Source organism: Lemur catta, chromosome 4 (assembly GCF_020740605.2).
Source record: "Lemur catta isolate mLemCat1 chromosome 4, mLemCat1.pri, whole genome shotgun sequence".
NCBI classification, from domain to species: Eukaryota; Metazoa; Chordata; class Mammalia; order Primates; family Lemuridae; genus Lemur; species Lemur catta.
The window spans coordinates 49,704,926-49,725,133 of record NC_059131.1 but is presented as its reverse complement, the minus strand read 5'-3'; the positions used below and the strand labels follow the sequence as shown (position 1 = coordinate 49,725,133).

At 40.2% G+C, this 20,208-nt stretch overlaps 1 protein-coding gene across 2 annotated transcripts in view; it reads left to right on the top strand.

Moving 5' to 3' along the window:
- Positions 1-20,208, top strand: part of SERTAD2 (SERTA domain containing 2) — a 106,940-nt gene that overhangs the window by 72,300 nt on the left and 14,432 nt on the right. The window contains exon 1 of one of the 2 annotated variants that reach the window (XM_045549735.1): positions 13,649-13,968. The exons of the other annotated variant lie outside the window; for it this stretch is intronic. The gene's annotated coding sequence lies outside the window, so the exon portion shown is untranslated. Of the gene's footprint in view, positions 1-13,648; positions 13,969-20,208 lie in introns of those variants that run through there. 2 annotated transcript variants of the gene reach the window in all.

Genomic DNA, 20,208 nt, shown 5'->3' with positions numbered 1-20,208 from the left:
GTTTCCTTTGCTCATTTTTTAAATTTAGTGTTTTCTAATTTAGTATTCATGTTTTACTAAGGTCCTTTTCAAAGTTTTCAATTCTGAGTAATTTATATATATATTTTTGCCAGGATCCAATTCTTAATTATTGTAACGTGTTAATATATTTTAATATCTTCTTTTTATTTTCTCCTCATTTGTTGGTTATTCTAAATAAATTTTAGGATCATTCTGTCAAGTTCTAGAATAGATGGGAAGTTAACTTCCTAAAATGGAAAGTCAGATCATGCCACTCTCTCATGGAAAATCTTTTGATGACTCTTCACAGCCTTCATAATATAAAGGCCACACTCCTTAATGTCACCTCCAAAGCCTTCCTAGACCTACCCTAGTCAAGCTCTCCAGTCTTATGTATTCCTGCTCCCTGCTTAAAATTTATACTTCCAATCTGCATCCATATCATACGCTATTTCTCACCTCTCCGTCTGCCCTTTATGACCTTGATCATGACCTTGATTAATTCCTGTTAACTCTAAAAATCTATTACCACCTCTTGGCCTATTTTCACACTTAACAGGATCTGTGGCCACTCACGTGTGTCCATTGTCACCTTGTATATGTCTCTGCCACCACACACCCCATTGCATAACGGTGATGAGTTCATCTTTCCAGTGAACTCGGTGGGAGCATCTCTTGTTCATTTTGTATTTCTAGTACCTACTATACTACCTGTCGTACAGTAGGTGGTGTGGATGGATTAGAGGAGAATATTCAAGACTGGAAATAGGGAGATAGATTGTTGCAATAATCAAAGTGAAAGGTAATTAGAGTCTTGACTAGGGCAGTGGTGGGAGAAATGGGATATATTTGGAAAATATTTAAGAGAGAAAATTGACATTGGCTTTGTGTCTGGATGAATGTGAGGGTAAGAGAGAGAGAATATATTTTAAATTTTAGATTTCCAACTTAGACACCAAGTGGATGTTAGTGCCTTAGCCATATTCAGACATTTAGGAGGAGGGGCAGATTTAAGGAGAATGTGACGAGGACAATTTTAGATGTGTTGTGAGATGGAGATGCCTTTTTGATACCCAGTGGAGATGTCTAAGAGGCAGTGGGATGTACATAGGTTAATTATATACTTTTATTGTTCGAAGCAGGACCTTTTTGAGATTGAAGCAGGTGCTGTTAATAATTGTGCCAGGACAACAAGCATAAGCCAGGAATGACACTGAGTAACTGGGCTGTATGTTCTTCCTATACGGAAAGATCAGATCTGAAGCTCAGGGAGAAAGGACTGGAATGTAGTTAATGATTTGTGAATCATTAGCATATAGGTGCCCTGAAAGGGAGTAAAGTTGCCTCGGAAGAGTTTATAGGACAAGAAGAAGAGAAAACGGGGAAGACAAAACCATAGGGAACACTAACATTTACATAGTGATTATTAAATGGGAAAATTTTTTTCAAAGCACTCATGTCCCTAAATTTTCCTGAAGATTCTGATATCCTAACTAACCATTCCCACATTCCCTTCACCCCTCAACCAACCATCCCTATCTCCCACCCCACCCTGCCCCAGGTACTTTTTTGGCCCCAAATTGCAGCCGGAAGTGATTTTTTTAAAAGACTAAAACTATAGGTTTATAGGCAGGGCAGAGGAAGAGCAGCCAACAAAGGAAACTACAAGTGGCCAGAGAGATAAGAACCAGGAGACTATAGTTCAACTTGAAAGAAACAGTTGGAGGTGGTCAGTAATGTCAAATGCTGCAGGGAGGCTGAGTAGGAGGAGGAACTGAGAACTGTCCATTGACTCTGGCATTTAGGAGGCACTGTTGCCCTTTCCTGGAGGGGCCAGTACAGTTGTCCTGCAGTAGGAAGAGGAAGTAGGAGGAAGAATAAAGTTGTGAAGTGTGGACAGAAGCCACCAGCATTTCTGCAGCATTGAAGTGGGGAGGCTTGTATCTTGTTTTAAAAATGAAGATAAAGCACATTGAGTCTGATTTAAGGAGCCAGTAGAGAGGGCAAGGCAAGGGAGGGAAGAAATACCAATCTGAAGTCATATTTAAGCTTTTTTGCTGAGTCCCACTCTCCATCAGGAGTACCTGTGCTGTGTTATAGTTGAATGCCACCAATCCATTCCAGTAGGAGTCACTTTGACTTTGAAAACCACTATCCAGATGTCTTTCTATTTGGTTGGCTTGGGATTAGATATTTCTTCCTCTCTTTCTGAGGACTCAGATGGGAACCTTTGAAGAGAATATAAATTTGTCTTCTAGTTGCATTGACTTGCTGAAATGTCACTGGTAAAGTGTTGATAACCCATCAGTCTAGACTTATGGGTTAGTATGATGCATCCTTCTTGATAGATTTAGAGGCAAACTTATGTTTGTAAGCAAACATATTTCTTTAGAACATACATATGTGTGTTTACATGGTATCATATGTATTAGATGGAAAAGTGAGTTTTTAAACCAAAAATTAATTGTTTCTTCTTGGAAGTTCCATTAAGAAAAAAGATGTTATAATGGAAACTGTTCTGTTTTCTGATCTGCTATCTCATAGTCAGAAGTTAGTTGTAAGGTTAACTTTCTCAGAGGGACGACAGCAAGGACACCTGCAAAAGGAAAAGAAATGTTTAATTGCTCTGCAAAGGCCCCAGCATGCTCTGAAAAGTAAAGATTTCAAGCTTAATGTGCATGGAACAAAAGGCCGTTGTGAGCTGTGTACAAGAGTTGGTGAGAGTTTGTATTCTGCCCCTTTTTTCTGTGGGAGTTATTTCCTGTTGTTGACTAGAGTTCTTTATTTAGAACCACCTAGCTTCAGAATGCCTGCTAGCTTGCAGAAAAGTGTATGCTTAAAACATAGGCTTATTTCAAGACAATCTCTTTGAAAAAAAGTCACACTACGCGTGCACTGAGACCACATCATGTTCTCAAAGGTCAGGATCCCCAATGCCAACAGACACAATAAGAAAGAGCCAAAATGCGTTTCGTGTCACCTGAGTGCCTAGTGAAAAATATTTTGTGGGGAAAGTGTATTTCCATTTTTCATTTTTTTAAAAAATAAGATTTCATTTTTTAGCGTTAAATGAGTTGTTTAGCATATTAAGGAATTAACTACAAGCCTTCCATATTTTGTGAGGAAATATCCTTTTTAGCATGATAGAAGTTAGTCTGGCAGGTGAGAAATATACCCAAAACATAGGCTTTAAAACAATTATCTTCCTATACTTACTCTATGAGCTGGGCTTCCTGTTTAAGAACTTTAGGTTGTTTTAGCATTATCAGTGGATTTTACAGTCTAATATTAAGAGAGAGAGGGAAGAAGGATAGTATATCAAACTGAGTGAGAGGAATAAATTGTTTATTACTGAAATCATGGGGAACAAATGAATGCTTAAAATACAAATATTGTCTAATATTTATTAACGGGTACTAAAAGTTGTAGGAAAAAAATCTTACAAAGTTTTATTTCATGGGAACCATAAGGAAGAAAGAAAAGAAAATATATTTCTTTAACCTAATATATTCTGAAACAATAAATTAAAATTGTTTATTACAATATATTTATTTGCTTTTGATACTTTTTAAAAAGAAATCAAACATTCTAGATAAAATAGAAGCCGCCTATGTGTCTCTCTCTGATTCTTTTACCCCCTCCCTTTATCAGAGGTAACTACTTTCCTAAATGGTCTTTATCTCTAATATATTAATATTCCCTGTAACTGCATACATATGTATCTATAAACTATAGACAGCAATGTTTTATGTCTAAAATATTTTATATAAATGGTATTATATTGTATATACTTTACAGCTTGCTTTATTTTACTCAACATTAGGTTTTTGAGGTTTAACAGTATGTTTTGAAATCAACATTATGTTGATATATGGTACCTTTAGTTCTTTTTAGCTACTGAAGCTTTCGAGTGTATCAGTTAATTCTCGGTGAACCTTAAGGTCGCTTCCAGTAGTTTGCTATTACAAGCAATGCTGCCACAAGGATTCTTCTTCTGTGTCTTCGTGGGTATACAAACAAGAGTTTCTCTAGATTCTAGACTTAGCCCTTCTCATCCAGAATTCCTCAGGAGAATTCTCCTTAATACCCTAATATCCATTGTAGGTAATGAATCAACTTCTGCCCTGTCAGTCAGTCTAGAATGGTTCAGTATTGGGCTGGAACTAGAGATTGATAGCAATCTCTTCCTAACTCTTGAGTTCAGTTGGGAGGCTTGAAATACCCATGGTGTGGTATTTACACCACAGAAATCAGCAAGTGCTACAAATAAGAGCTTCCATCCCCCCGCGCCCCAACAGCTGGTTTTTAAACATTTGCCAGTATAATACTGATTTCGACTTTATACCATCCTTGGAAGAACTGAGGAAATAGTCTCTTGAATCATTTTCTGTAGGGCTTATCTTTTCATGAAACTTCAGTTGAGAAAGATTGCAGGTTGTTTGGGGATCTCCAACATTGCTAAATAATGCCAGATTATCTCTAGAGTGGTCATACTAACTTACATACTCACGAGTGGTTTATGAGAGTTCTTTTTTTACCTACATTCTCATCAATATTTGTTATTTAGTTTCTGTCAATTTGATAGCTATGAACTATCTCTTTATACTATGCCTTTTTCTGATTATTAATGAGGTTGAGTATCTTTTCACATGTTTATTGGGCATTTGAGTTTCCTCTTACCCATTTCAGTTGAGTTCATGTATCTTTTTAAAAACTGTCTCAGAGTAGTTCTTTATTAATTCTGAATACTAATCTTTTGTTGATTCCATGAATCACATATATCATTTGACAGTCTTTAGCTTGCCTTTAACTTGTTTATAGTATATGTTAATGGGTGTTTAATTTTAATGTAATCAAAGTTATTGATCTTTTTCCTTATGGTTTGTGCATTGGATGTCTTGTTTTTAACAGTTTGGATCTCTACAGGAAACAGAATTCCACTGAAATGATTCAACTCAAGAGACCTTAATAAAAGTACATTTTACAGAGACATGACAAAAGTTGAGGCATAGAAGACCAACAATAGTTGGAAACTGTTATTATCCTTATGCCTGAAGGGGGAAGGGGAGGAAATGGTGATGCTGGAACCGGGAGGGAGTTGGCGTCCCAGAGAAGGGGCGACTGCTGAAGCTGTGGTCATGGAGGGATGGGTACTGCCAGGTAGGGGCCCAAAGCAGGAGGGAGCAGGGAAGAAATGTCCCACCTCTCACCCTTCTGACCCACTGATCATCTGGTGCCTTCTTTGTCTGAATCTAATTGGAGCTAGTTAGCAAAGGAGCTTGGATGAAGGCAGTCTCTTGAGGTCAGGATTTCAAGGCATGAAGCCAAACAGAGGCAAATGGAGAATGCATCTCAGGAGATGAACAAAAATCAGCATACATTCCCTTATCCTAAAGCCATAAACATATTTTCCTATATTCTCTCCTAAAAGTTTTAAAGTTTTGTTTTATATATTTAGATTTTAGTCCACCTGAAAAGTGTGTTTTGGTAAATATTAGGCACCTAATTTTATTTTTCAGGCAGGTAACCATGTGATTCTGAGCTGTTTATTGAATAGTCCATTCTTTCCCCACTGATCCGTGATCTTATTTATGTCATATATTACACTTCCGTATATGTGTGGGTATATTTCTGCATCTTCAGTTCTGTTCTATTGATCTATTTATCTATACCTATGCCAACACCACTCTGTTTTAATTACTAGAGCTTTATAGTAAGCTCTAATATCCTATAGGATGCAGCCCCCATCTTTTTCTTTAAACTTATTACAGCTATCCTTGGTCCTTTTCTACTCCAAATAAATTTTAGGATTAGTTTGCCAAGTTCCATGGGGGTGATAAATATTGGGATTTAAATTGCATTTAATTTGTTGATGAGTTTGGGGGAAAACTGGCATTTATATAGCATTAAGTATTGTCCATAAAATGGTATGGGCACCTCCCTCCTTAATTCTGATCTTTTCATCTGATGAACTTTTGAAAAGGTGTTTATTTTCTCACTTTTCATTGTTGGCTTTAATGTGAAAATAGTAATTCTGGAATCTTTATTCTCACAGCTGTTAATTTTTATCATTAAAACCAAATGCATGATGTCCAACAGTTTTAAAGTGGCAATGTATCAGAATGGACTGAAAATGAATATCTGATTAATAAAAAATTTTTATACCTTTTTGTAAATTGTGTTGAAATTACCAGTATTAGTCCCACAAAAGCTTTTTTCTGCAGCCGAGTACTGGATTTTGCTGCACTCAGTGTAATGAGGCCAAATGAATCACTGCAGTCATAATCAGGGAATCCGGCACGTTTTGAGTGAGATTTTTGACTCAGTGTGACTCTTTCAGATGTATGTTTTCTTTTAATGAATCATCTTTAGGAACGATTAAATACATGCATTGTCTGAGCAGTTTCAAGATCGTAGAGTGTACGTTTATTTGTAAGAGAACAGAACAGCAGTGGGCGTCAATGCTACAGATGATATTCTTAGGGTATTTGCTGCCATCCACTTGCCTTTCTAAATTTGGTTTTATAGATTCAACTTCTGTTTTTAAAAAGGGAAGTTGCATATAGATCATTCACACTATTATTTTCTCCTTAAAGCCAATTTCTCTGATAATTGCCCATGTAAGGAGTTTCATATAAACTAAACGTGACTTCTCTAAGAAAACAGTTTTGAAACAAATATTACTCAGCAAGATTAAATCTTTGTTTAGTATTTAAAGTGTGTTTAAAAAAAAATTGGTTACACAAGTGTACTAATGTGGTGGTGGTGTCTGTCTGAGCTGCCTGCTTTATTTTCTTCCTATTTGACTTTGTACATTTCTGAAATTTTAGAAATAAAAATTTATGAATTTAAAAATAGACATTTTTTTCAATTTAAAGGAAAGGACTACTATTATTAGACAGTTGGATAATTTTGAAGTCTTGCTTATTCTGGCAACAGGTCTCTAAAAGACAATTCTACATCGATGACTAAAAGAAAAGGTAAATTCTATACTGTCTTGGCAAGTTGTTACCTACCTCTTCTTTAGAAAACTAATAAAAATTCAAAGTGGCAAAGAGCTGATTCATTTTTAGTTGTATACTGTGTTTACATGTAACTGTTTCCTCTGTTCACATGTTTATTTTCTAATGATATGCATAGCCTGAACTTAAAAGCATTTCCTGGGCACCTATACATATTAAAGCCTTGAATTTTTTTAACTTCTCAAAGTATAATTTTTATAGCTGGGACTTCTAAACAATGGTAAATATATTGTTTACATTACAAAAATCACCATACTTTTCTTAAAAGTCCTCTTTACCCAATCAAAGGTGGTTTAAAGGTATATAATTCTAAATAGTTTCTACAATAGACATAAGAATACATGTACCAGGAAATAGAATTTAGTCTAGCCAGTGATGTAAATTTGTTTGATTTTGAAACATAAAGACATCTGGCATCAGAGTAACACTTTTGAAAAAAAGATATTTTTCCTATCATCATTTTGCCAAGTTTTCCTCATAATTAATATTGGTTGATTATATTCATAACATGTTTGACTATTGTTATATTTTTGTATTTTATGAACAAGAGAGCATGAATGTGACAGTAGTAAATGGTGGTTTGAACCATTCAGGCAGTCATTTGAATATGTGGATAGGCAAGTCTTTTTTTTTTTTTAATTTATCTCGAAGTTGATGGCCTAAGCATATGTTTTGGTTCTCTCTAGACTCTACCTGGCTTTTTTATCCATAAATATAAATTGCTGCTGTGTTTTAACATATGATTTAACTGGGACTTTTAATTTTTAAATTAAGTAGGAAGAGAAAAATCTTCATTAAAAAGTACAAAATGGTGGAATTATAGCAATAATTTGGTGTTTACCTGCAAGGTTGCCCCGGACATAGTGAACCTATATAGATTAACTCTTAGCACTATATACTTTCTGAGGAAATTTTTAGCAGGAACGATTAACCTCTTCTTGAATTTGTGAGGCTGGTGTAAGCTCTCCAGCATTTCCTAAGTTATTCATTCATTCATTCAGTGATACTGAATGCCTGATGTGTCAGGTACTGTTCTAGAGGCTAGAGAAAGAGTGATAAACAAGAATGGCAGTTTTACGAACCATATTGGAAATAAGAGGCTAGAGGGTGTGAGAAGTTTATTTCTTTTTTGTTGTGGTGGTTGTGGGTTGTTAATTCTGTGGGTTAAAATGTGGTGCTACCAAGGCTAAGGGCAGGCAGGGTTGGAGTTTTTTCTGTAAGAAATAGAATTGTTGTTATTCCATGGCCCTAACGTAGGGATGGAGCTAAGTGGCATCCAGTTCCCTGCACAGCACTGCCCTCGTGTTGGTCTCTACACGGTGACTCTGCATTTCCTGGCTGTAAGCCACCTGCCATTCTTGAGAAGTTCATACTCCTCTCAAGACACTCAGCACTCCTGGATTCTACAAAAAATTTCAGTGAATGTTAGATCATGCAGCCTCCAGACTTTCTCTGTCCTTGAGAGTCAGCTTGATAAACTGAAGAGTTCAATTGGTAGGTCCTTCTCAGAGCCTCTGTTTATTCCTCTGTGAGATATGGGTGATGGTTCTTGTCCAGCACAGGGAAGGTGTCATGAAGAGCAAACAAGCATATCCATATGAAAGTACCTTGTCAATTGTCCTGCTGCTGTACAAAGGAATGTTGGGGAGGAGGGGCATTCCAGACTTCACAGCGTGGTGACTTGAACCCTAATGGGTAACAAATGCAGGAGAATAGGGATAGGACTGCTCAAATCCATCTTCTGGACATAAAAAGTAATTCAAAGAATATATCCTATTGAAGAGAGCATGTTATCACTATTAGTATTTCTAGTCCTTTCATTTAGATGTGTAAATGTGAACTTGGTTTTTTATTCTTCCAGACAAGCTGGGCGAGTTACAAAACATTTTATCTCATTTGAGCCCTAAAACTCCTCTATGAGGATAGTCACTGTTTCATAGACTCTGAGATCTAGGAAGGGCCTCCAGAAATCTTTGAGTCCAAGCTTTTTTTTTTTGCCAGGTGCAGAAGCAGGTTCAGTGAAGCTGGGGTTCTGATTCCGCCTCCCTGTTGGCTGTGGCCAGGGAGCTAGACTCAAAATCACGTGGCTGCACAACCCAGTGCTCTTTTTTACCAGAACTAGTGCTGATCCTAAATCTGTGATGTAGTAGATTAAGAAACGGAAAAGTCATAGATTAATCCTAGTTAAGTAATTAATTTGTACAAGATTTTCAAACTCCTAATCCAGGACTCTTCATCACGCCAAGCTAGTTCCCAGGGCAAGAGAGGTCTGGAGGCTTTGCAATTTCTAACATTCATTGAAATTTTCTGTGAAAGCCAAAAGTGCCGAATGCCTTGAGGAGCGTATGAACTCCTGAAGAATGACAGATGGTTTATAGACACGAGGAAACACAGAGTAGGTGTGTAGAGACCAACAGGTAGTGCTATATATATCAGGAACCGGGGACCAGGGCAGATGTGTGTGAGAAGCAACCATCCACCAGGCTTCATGGAGTAGCATCCCAGCAGGAACACTGGAGTTTTCAGAGTCACTAAGAAAGGGCTTTGCATTTCAGTGGACTTCACAAGTTTTTGAAGATTTCAATGGAAAATAGTAGTAAATGGAATAGGAAGGAAGCTCATACCCAACAGAAGCCATCTTCTCCAGTAATGGTTAGAGGGGACTAATCAAAAAAGCTAGAAAAAACAAAATGGTTTTAAAAGCATTTTCTTTAAATATTGCCACATTAAGATTGTATTTCAAGTTAAGATTTAAATATTGTCAGATTTTTAAAAGATAAAAAGGTGTATCTCTAACAGACAAATGAAACCTCCCTCAGCACATAAGGGGTGGTGATTGCAAAGCAGTCGGTAACAATATGGAAAGCTTTGCAACAGCAGTCCCTTTGCTGGAGTTGTAGTTCTACTTGTATAAATTGTGACTTCAGGGAGGAGCAGTAGAAAAAAGCCTGACAAAAGTAGGTGGAAGAGGCCAGGCACGGTGGCTCACGCCTGTAATCCTAGCACTCTGGGAGGCCGAGGCGGGTGGATCGCTCGAGCTCAGGAGTTTGGGACCAGCCTGAGCAAGAGCGAGACCCTGTCTCTACTAAAAATAGAAAGAAATTATCTGGCCAACTGAAAATATACATAGAAAAAAATTAGCCGGGCATGGTGGCGCATGCCTGCAGTCCCAGCTACTCGGGAGGCTGAGGCAGTAGGATTGCTTAAGCCCAGGAGTTTGAGGTTGCTGTGAACTAGGCTGACGCCATGGCACTCACTCTAGCCCGGGCAACAGAGCAAGACTCTGTCTCAAAAAAAAAAAAAAAAAAAGAGAGAGAGAGAGAATATGGAGAAAAGTTTGCAGAAGTGGATGAGTTCACTTGCTCCTTTGGTAGAATGAAGTTTAAATTGCTAGTGGCTGAAAAGGACTGAACCTATCTGTGCCATCTTTGTGAGAGTAGTTTTCCAAATCATTGTGTCCTATATCAATTCCTTGATAGGTGATGTGGCTTCCAGAACTTTATTTTGAAGATTTATTGCGAGTTTTTAGTTATCTGAATGGTAGGTCCACAGTTAGGAGCTCCCTTTTATCCATGAAAAGATTATTTAGCCCAGCTGGCTCTATAAAATTTGTTTAATAACTGAAACATTTATCTTTTTTGGCCATAAAACCAAGACCAATACTTGCAAGGTATATAGATGGATGATTATCACTAGTATTTAAGGTGGAACCTGAAAGATAAAATATAATGTAGGTGAAAGAAAAATTAAATTAAGTTCAGAACCCATTTTAAAGTCTTTGTTTCTCAGTTTTATATATCCAGCTTGTCCCTTGTTTCTTTGGTGCGTGCTAATTAAGTGCTAAAAGTAGCCTTCAGTTAGTGCAGTAGTGTACTGTCTGCAAGACGTGAGGGCACAGAAGCTTTCAAAAGAGAAGCAGTGAAGTGTAAACTAGTACCCAGAACTACAGTGATGCTGAGAAATACCTCTCTGAAATTAAACTCATGAGCATTTTCTAAATTTTACTATCACAGTTCTAGACTTATAAAAGGACTATTTCTTTTCTCCCTAAACAGATATGTTCCTGATAGTTAAATGTGGATGACTAGCCTAATTTCTTACAACCGTTCTAAAGTTATGTTATATGAAATTGAGAGGGAGAAACTCTAAATTCTGGATAAGGCCCTGAGAGTAAGATTGTTTACATGGGCTTTTAAATGTCCCAAAGTGTGAAAACCAAACTTACATGTTCACTAAGCATTTGTTTATTTGCTAGAATAAATAATAATTTTTTTAAAAAAATCATGCCATTGCGTACTGTAGGGAGTTGACTTCAAAAGTGTAGGGAGGTACTTTTCTGGGGAGCATATTTTTTTTTTTTTTAAAAAGTGCAAGTCCTCATAGATTTGAATTTCCAGGGCAGGGTGGGGTTGCTGCTCCAGCCTGTGTGTGATTCAGCCTGGGTTGGGGGTGAAGGAGGGAGGGAAGGGTTAACCACCTGGTGTTGGACAACATCAGCAGCTGTTGAAGCTGCCACTTCACGCTTTGACTTCTGGGTCAAATACGCCAGATTCTAAAAGTGGGGGAAGTGGGAGTTGTGTGTAATATGTGCATTGATAAGATGTTACTGCCTTCAAAAGTATAAAGAGGTGATAACCATTTTACCCCCAAACTCAGGTTCCTCTCCTAAGAACTCAAACCTTTACTGAGCATGCACAGAATATGCACTTTATGGAGTTTAGCAGAATCATGTGTCCACCCTGGAGACACAAAAATTGTTACATTGATTTTAATCCTTATCTTTTGTACAGGAATACTGCATTTGGTAATCCATTTGCTAGAAAATATCCAGGTGTCCCAAAAATTCTGCAATTCTAACTTTCTGCTTACTTCAATTCATGAATAGCAGTTTAAATTCATTTTAAATTCAACAGAGCTAATGCCTCTGGCCTTCACTACAAAGATATCACAGGAAGAGATTATTGCAGCATTTATTTCAATGGCTTTTCCTTACTTAAAGTGAGCACTGAAACTATAAGTGAGTGGGTGGTTAGGAAACTGTTAGTAGTTAATGTCGTCTCTAAAATGCAAAACTCTGGAAATGAAAAATATCTTGGCTTCATAGCAAAATGTTTGAATGCTCTGCCACTCAGGCACAAACTGAGCAAGACCTGCCAGAGGGCTGTTGAGCACTGCTTCCATGATATCTAATTTTGAAAGCCACTGTAATGAAACTTTCCAAAGATATCCACAAATAATGAGCTTTTGGCTTTGGTTATATTTAAAGAAACATCTGTATAAGATTTTAATTATACATAGGGTCCAGTAAAATCCTTTTCCTTTCCCCTTAAAGATAAAACAAGAAACATTGTTTCCTCTACCAACATTTTAGCGCAAGTTTAATTTCGATAAGATCATCAATTTGATTGATAGCAAACCATTACAGAACAGTTTGAAGAGGTCTAAATTTGTCTGATGTTAACGACTTATAATCACCTTTATGTTGGGTCTTAAAGCTTTACTGTCCTTAAATACAACTAGTATAGTGGACCATTAAACGCCAGAGTGATCTGAGATAATATTGACTGGGGTGGCAGCCAAAATTTTAAGGTGCCTGAATTACTCTTTTAACATCTTTACACTGAATGTGCATGTAATTTTAAAAATAATCATTAATTTTCCCTCGGAGCTGTCTCTCTGGCCTCTTTTCCTAGCGCTCTTACATTCTCACCATTTGGGCATACACACGTCCTCTTCCAACTAGTATGAATTTCCCTGCTACATGTAAGTAGTTCAAAGCATAAGCTTTCTTACAGGGAGGGGAAAGGCTATCAACATTAAACTTGCGGGCAGAGGACGGCGCCTCCGACCCCCTGCGTCTCCAAGCCTGGCTTCTCTCCCGCTGGCTTCCGGGTCTGCGCCGCGGCTCAGGCTGCCACGAAGGACGCAACTCGGTCCTGTCCAGCTCCGAAAGTGCTGTTGACTTGATGTCCCATTCGAGCGTTGGGCTGGTGCCACCAAGCGCATGGGACTTTTCTGCCCCCGGCTCACAGCTAGAGCCCTCACCCTGTCATTCGGACGTCTCTGCGGGCGGCGGTGCGTCCCGAGACGGGGGCGTCGGGGAGTGTCCCGCAGCGGACGCCTGCTCCGGGACCCCGCAGGCGGCGTGGATGCAGCGCCCAAGGGTCGGATCTTCGCCCCGCGCCCCCCGCGGGGACCCTGCCCGCCGGGCTGACCGGCCCCACGTTGCCGAATAGCTCAGATGCTTGTCATATTTGCGGTCGCGCGACTCAGCGGGCTGTGCGCGCACTGCACTCGCCGCCGCCTTTGTCACTGGCCGCTTCGTCATTTGCTGAGTATTTTCTAGTGTGTGTGTGCTGGGGGGGGTGATTGGTAGTAGTTGTGGTTCTCTCGCTGGAGTCTCCTTTCTCTCTCCTTTCCTCTTTAAGCCATTCCTTAAGAGAAAATAAAGGGCGCGCCGGCCGGAGAGGGAGCTGTGGGCGGTGCTGCCACTCCGCGTCTCCCGTGCTCCGCCGGCCCCTTCCTGCTCCTCCGCGGCCGCGGCCCGGCTCCGCGTAAATCGCCTCCCGGGGCCGCCGGGGCGGGGGCGGGGCCGGAGGGCGGGGCCTCCGGAACCGGGCCGGGAGCTCGCGGGAGGCTCGCTGGCCGCACGTCACTACTGCACGGCGAGCGCCGGAGCACGAGCTGCCGCTCGCTCGGTCAGGGCGCCCCCTCCGCCCGCCTCCCGCTTCCTCCTCCGCCGCCTGCCGCCTCCTCCACCATTGTATAATGCTCCGGGCGCGCAGGCAGAGGACGGCCGAGTCTTAGCTTCGGTCTCGCCTCCTGCCCGCTCCCCGGCGCCACCCTCGGGCCCCCGGAGCGGGGCACTCCGCATGGAGCGGGAATAGCTTGAGGAGTGGGCGGAAACCCCTCCTGATGCGTTAGTTCCCAGGTGGAGCTGCATGTGGTAAGTTCGCCCGGCACCGGGCTGCAGGGGATCGCGGGGCTCCGGGTGGGCGGGGGACGGTGCTGGGACTCGGCCAGGGTCGGGAGAGCCCGAAGGGCGGAGGAGGGGCCGGGCGCCTCCGCGAGGGGGACTCGGGCCGGAGCAGGTACGGGAGCAGCGGTCTCCCCGCCGCCTCCCGGCCCTGCCCCCTCGGAGCCCCGCGGCGAGGCCGGGGACCCCCGGCGTCCGCGGGCAGACCTGCTGGGGGAAGGGCTGGGCGGGCAGCCTTGGACCGGGGTCAGGAGGGGGTCGGGAGCTAATGAGAGCCGAGCCGTGGAGCGGAGGGAGCTGGGAGCTGTCGCCTTTTACAGCTGGGATGTGTGTGCCTGTTGTGTCGGTTGTGTTGTTGTGAACGTGCGAGACTTTTTTTTTAAAGGCTCGGATTGCTGGCGCGAAGGCTGCTTCACTTTTGAGTTCGGTGGCCGGGTTTGCATCCAACTTGCTATGGTGTGTTTTTGTAAGTTTTTCGGTGTTTTTGTTAAAAAAAAAAAAATCCCTCTCCACACTCCTTTCGTCCATGCCCGAGTGAATTGATTTTGGATCTATATGTATATTAGACTTAACGTCTCGTTGGTTTTTAAGTTAAGAATCTACAAGTCATCTTCGTGGTAACCTCCTATGACGGAAAGGGAGGGGGCTGAGGGGAGCCAGCTGTCCCAAGCCCTAGACTTTGTACTAGTAAGACAGGGGGTGTCGTCAGAGGGCCATTGCATCGAGAGCAAATAAATTCTTATTTTTTTCTTAACCGTAAATTGTCTTACCTTTAGCATAAGTGGTAGAAATAGATTGAGATGGGAGCAGAGTTTTAGGTTTAGTTTTAAGTTTCACAAAAAGATCAGGTATAGTTTGTCTTAGAATAACTTTTTGCTTGTAAGCTGGGCAGTTTCAGAAGGTAGAAAGTAAGTTTTCACAGGCACGGAATGGGCCTGGGCAATCGGCAGGGTGAGACATCCAGCCTCACATTACAGCAGTTTTTATTTGAATCGAATTGGGCAGCCCCATTTGGTCTCCAGGAGGAGGGAGAGTAAATGTTTTCGAGCTTTGTTCGTGAAGTATGCTTTTTGATTTCCCAATATATGTTAAGAAATATCCATAATGTGTGTAAAGAGCCTAGAAGTTGTAGTCACCAGTAAGATTACTGAGGCCCTAAGTGTTCAAAGTAGCTTTTTTAATTAGGGACTAGTCCCTGACAAGAGTGAAGTTGGCTTTGGGCTCTACTCAACCCCTGGAGGACTTGTCCACCTGAGAGCCTCGGTTGTTTTGCTGGGGGGGGGGGCTTAGTTGCTTCGCTCAGCAGAAGGCATGTTCACCCTGGCAGCTCTCATCCCTCCCCCTTTTTATAGCAGTCTGTTCTGATAGGAGTGTGTGCTAGGGTGTTCTGTGAGGATGAAAATACCCATCCTAAGATCCCAACTTCTGGCATGAGCAAGAATAATAGCTTGTTGGTGGATCTCTGCTTTCCTGTTCATTTTATCAATTTCTTCATGTAAAAAAAGGCACAAATGTTTGAACATTTTCCTTTAGCTTCATTGACTTACTTAGAGGTATTAAATGTTAATTTGAAATTGTTTATGTTGTTCACCAAGTTCGGAACCCTTTAAAATAATTTTTGCTAATTTCCCATCTCCTAACTAAAATGTGCATAACCGTGTTGCTCTCAGGTGAGAAATCTTGTGAAATGGATTTGACAGCGTGCCCCCCACTTTTTTTTTTTTAAACACCGAGCTCTGTTTCTTACTTCATTAAGACAGGTAGGGGAGAAGACTCAACATGTTATGCTGCCAACCAAGTGTACAACAGGAGGTGTCCTAGGGAACAGTTTTATTGTCAGGCGAATGTCACAGCTTCTTAGGTAACAGCCGCTCAGGCTTGTTTTCCTTAAAGAACTAAGAGAAGGATGTTAACTCAGATTTAGAAAATCTTTACACTCCTAATCACTGAATTGTCCCCTTTTAAAAACTTTTTTATTTAATTGAAAAGCTAAAATGTAAAATTTACCCAGTTGCTACACACTGAATTATTGTTAATAATGAGCATAGTAAAATAGCATACATTTTGATATTTTGAAACTCATTCAAATTTGTGTGGCGACTGATAGCTTATGACATCTGCTATTTTAAACAGTGCTCAAATAGAATAAAAGTTACTACAACACTACTTTTAGAAATGTGCACACGCAAAACAGGTGAAATAAAAAAGGTACGAGGGGGGTGAAGATGTTGGAATGCAAATATATCAAACTATTTTTCTATCAGTCAATAAAGTATCATTCTACAAATTATCAGTATCTATACTATAAGATTACCTTCAGTCAAAATATTTTTGCACTTTAATAACTAAGAAAGGTAAAAGCTACAAGAGAAACTGTTAGAGGTTTCTTGTGCTATGGTTTCTCGTTAAAGAGCACTGGTAAAAGTATGAAGCTTTATTTTATATTTCACTTATATCACAATCAAAACCACTTTGTCAATATTGTACATAGATAAAAATACGTATAGATAACAGTATTTAGGAGTGTGAACTTTAATTCACTTGTAGAATTTTTAAAACTTTGCGATGAAAGAAATTTTGTATTTACTGTCATGGCGTATCCTATAGGAGATAGCTCTAGTTGCAATAGGTGGGGAAGAGAAGAGAAAGGGAGGGAATGGGCGGGGAGAAAAGGGGGGCGAGTGAGCAAACTGTCTCTGATTACTGAGTCCAAAGATCAGATGTATGCTACAGACACCAGAGGGCAAGCTCCAGTTTAAGTGAAAATAGCCTCACAATAAGGGTAACACCAGCTCTCATAGGTCCTTAATACTGACTAGCAGAACATGAAAATCTAAAAATGCTCTGGCCACGACATATGTACAAATCATGTATTTTCTACCTACCATTAACAATTATTCCTTAAACAATTGATAGAAACCCACAAGCTACGACTCCTGTTTAAGAAATGTGTGGATATTTAGTTTAGTTTTAATATTTTTGAAAGAAACATTTACTAAAATTGGTGTATCTTTTAAAATAATTATTGTCTCAAATGGCCAGTGCATTTGGTATTAAAGGCAAACTTCTGCCCTGTGTGCAGATGCTGGGAAACCCTTATGAACAGAACTGTCCCCTGGAGCGTCCATCACTCATTGTGTGGAGCAGTGTCTTTCTCCATTAGCACTGTGTGGCAGTTCATTCTTTGTATGAATCTGTGAATGGCATATGTCAGCCCAATAAGACGACATTCCTATTCTGGGTAATAAATAGAAGCCTTGTTTTTTTTAATTGAAGATCACGGGACAAACAAACCATGGTTGGCTGTCTAAAAATTTTCTTTGAAATACAAATAAAAATTTCAAAATAAAACCATCACAATATCTTTTAAAATATAAGATTCCTAATAGGACAAAACAGATACTTAGAATCTCAACAAGCATTGCACACAGACAGTGCAAACACCCTTTCTAAAATTTTGCCCTCTGTGGTCTGAGGGATCCTAAAGCTGGGAAGACCCACTTGTCTTTTCTTAGGATCCGCTGTCCCTCATCTGAACTTAATTGGAAATACCTGCCCGCATTCATGTGAAGCAGACACCACGATTTGATTGATCGATTTTAGAAATAAAACTTAGGATCACCTAAGCTATATTCTGCACCCATTGCAGTTTTCACCCCAGAATGGAGTCGGCATCTGCGCTCTGGTCTGGCCTCCTCTTACACTTGGACGCCGTCTGGCCAGAGCTGGCCCTGCCTTCCAGCAGGGACTGAGCAGGACGAGGGGTGAGTGGGCCTGGCCCCCAAAGCCTGGCATGGAGAGTGGACTGAGCTGTGTGGGTGTGTGGGGCGGGGGCTGGAGGGAGGAGAGTGGAGGACAGATCTGGAGCAGCTGTGCAACTGCTACAGCAGGTCTGACTAGTTTGAGGTGCCCAAAGGCAGCTTTGTTTCTCTCCTAACTCCAGGTAGCAGCAAACTTTAAGTTCTTAAACCTCATTCATGTCTGCATTACTGTCTTTTTATCACTTTGCAAAACCCTGTATCTTTGCAGAGTTACTAACTAATTGTAAGTTTTTTTCCTTTAAAAACTTTCATAGGCGGTTAACTGAAAAGAAGCAGCTAATCTAAGCATATTTATGCTTCTAAGGAGTTTCACAGAGAATATTGAAGGGGAAGGGTGAAGGCTTTATATGGACGTGATGTATGTATATATTATATATATCCATGCGTACACACGCACACTCATGTTTACGGTGGGCTCAGTGAACCTGTTGAACAAAAGTAAAATGTACACTCGAATATACCATGGTCAAAATACTTAAATAAGCAGAAATTCCTTGCTGCGGATCAACCTTTAGCCCTTTGCCCTGCTCTGCTCTGGCCTGCTGCTTATCTTTCCACAGCACACACTGCAGCTCCTGGGGCTTGGAGCAGGCCTGCTGGAGTATACCGCCCCTGTGCTTAGAAGCATTACTGGGGTTAAATGCAGGGAATCTGAAAGTCCCAAGGTCATCTCTACACCAGAATAAATTTGCATAAAATCCTAGTCATGCTAATGAGATAACCAGGGGGCAACTGTTTTAAACAGATCCGCCATGAGTGGTTATCGCATTTTATTATAGGTGATACACATTTGCTTCAGATTTGCTTCCTTTTCTAAGGGGGTCATCTCCCCGTGCATGTGTACTTCTTCCATGCTGTCAGAGAAAACCAATCTGGCTGAGGAATTTGGGCGCTATGATCTGTAGCAGAAGAAAAATTTTTGCTCTGCCTCTCTGCTTATCAGGAAACTGGTGATGGTCTTTCCTGAACAGTTTTTAAGACACACTATTTTTTTTTTTTTTTAAGAGAGAGTCTTGCTCTGCCTGGCTAGAGTGCAGTGGCATTATAGCTCACAATAACCTCAGACTGGCCTCAAGTGATCCTCCTGTCTCAGCCTCCGAAGTAGCTGGCACTACGGGCATGCACTACCACGCCTGGCTAAGTTTTCTATATTTTGTAGAGATGGGTCTTGCTCTTGTTCAGGCTGGTCTCAAATTCCTTGCCTCAAGCAATCCTCCTGCCTCGGCCTCTCTGAGTGCTAGGATTATAGGCATGGGCCACTGTGCCTGGCCAAGACAGATTAATTTTAAAAAAAATCATTTTATCATGTCTCCAAAAGTTTCTGCATGTCCAGAAGTATAAAATAGGTTTCACCTGGTAATGATTCTTGGAGTCTGACAATAGTTGGTCTAAAAATTCAAAATGTGATTCCTTGGGTGACTCCTGCCTCCTTCCAAAGCTCCCAAAGATAAGTAGAATGAGTAGAATGTTAGGGGGTGGCAAGCTGGGTAGGTTGGAGGAAGGCTTTCCATAAAGATCATTGAAAGTAATTGAAGTATTAAGAAGTATTTTCCCTAGAAAATAAATATTTATTACATTTAGTGTGGTACTGTGATTATTTTTATTGTATTTAACTAAATGACTTTGCCTAAAGTTCAATGAGTCATTCATTATCAATGCACAGCAGTCCTTGGGAAGAAATACATTTTATCTCAAAATAGTCCCAAAGCAGTTATGTAAAAAACAAAAATAAAAATGGCTTCCCTGTTTACAAAGTATCATTCACTACCCTCAAGTTTAGTTTATATCCTCATTGCCCTGTGTGAATTATTCAAAGATATGATATAAAGGTTCAATTGTCTTTGTAAAACCTTATCATGAGCCTACCTAATTCTTAGAGACATCTAAAATAAACATTCCAAATATGTAGGTTACTTACATGGGACAGGTATTTTACACATTAGAATAGTTATTTCCTCCCCTTTACATGTCTCATAAGTATATTTCCATTATCTTAGACCTCAAATTTTTGAGCTCATATCATGTTGTAGAAATGGGGTGTTTTTCTCTTAAGGAATTCAGGTTTAGGCCATACAATACAATGTTCAGTTTTACTTAGTAAATAAAAAAATAACATTTCTCTGGTTTTCCTCTTTATGTAGAAATTAAAAGATGAAATATGTTCTGTATTTTTAAGGAATGTTTTAAGTGATTTTTTCATAATAATAAAGCATCCAAATTTTGAAAGCATGACTAGTTTTAAATTTTTAACTTTTAAGAAACACTTCCATAAACACACTTCCTGAGGTAGCATACTTTTTATTCATTCCTTAGTTTTATTCAGTGGCAAGCAGTTGGCTAATTAATAAAACCTAGAAGGCAACCTTTGGTTTTAACTAAGATGCAATTT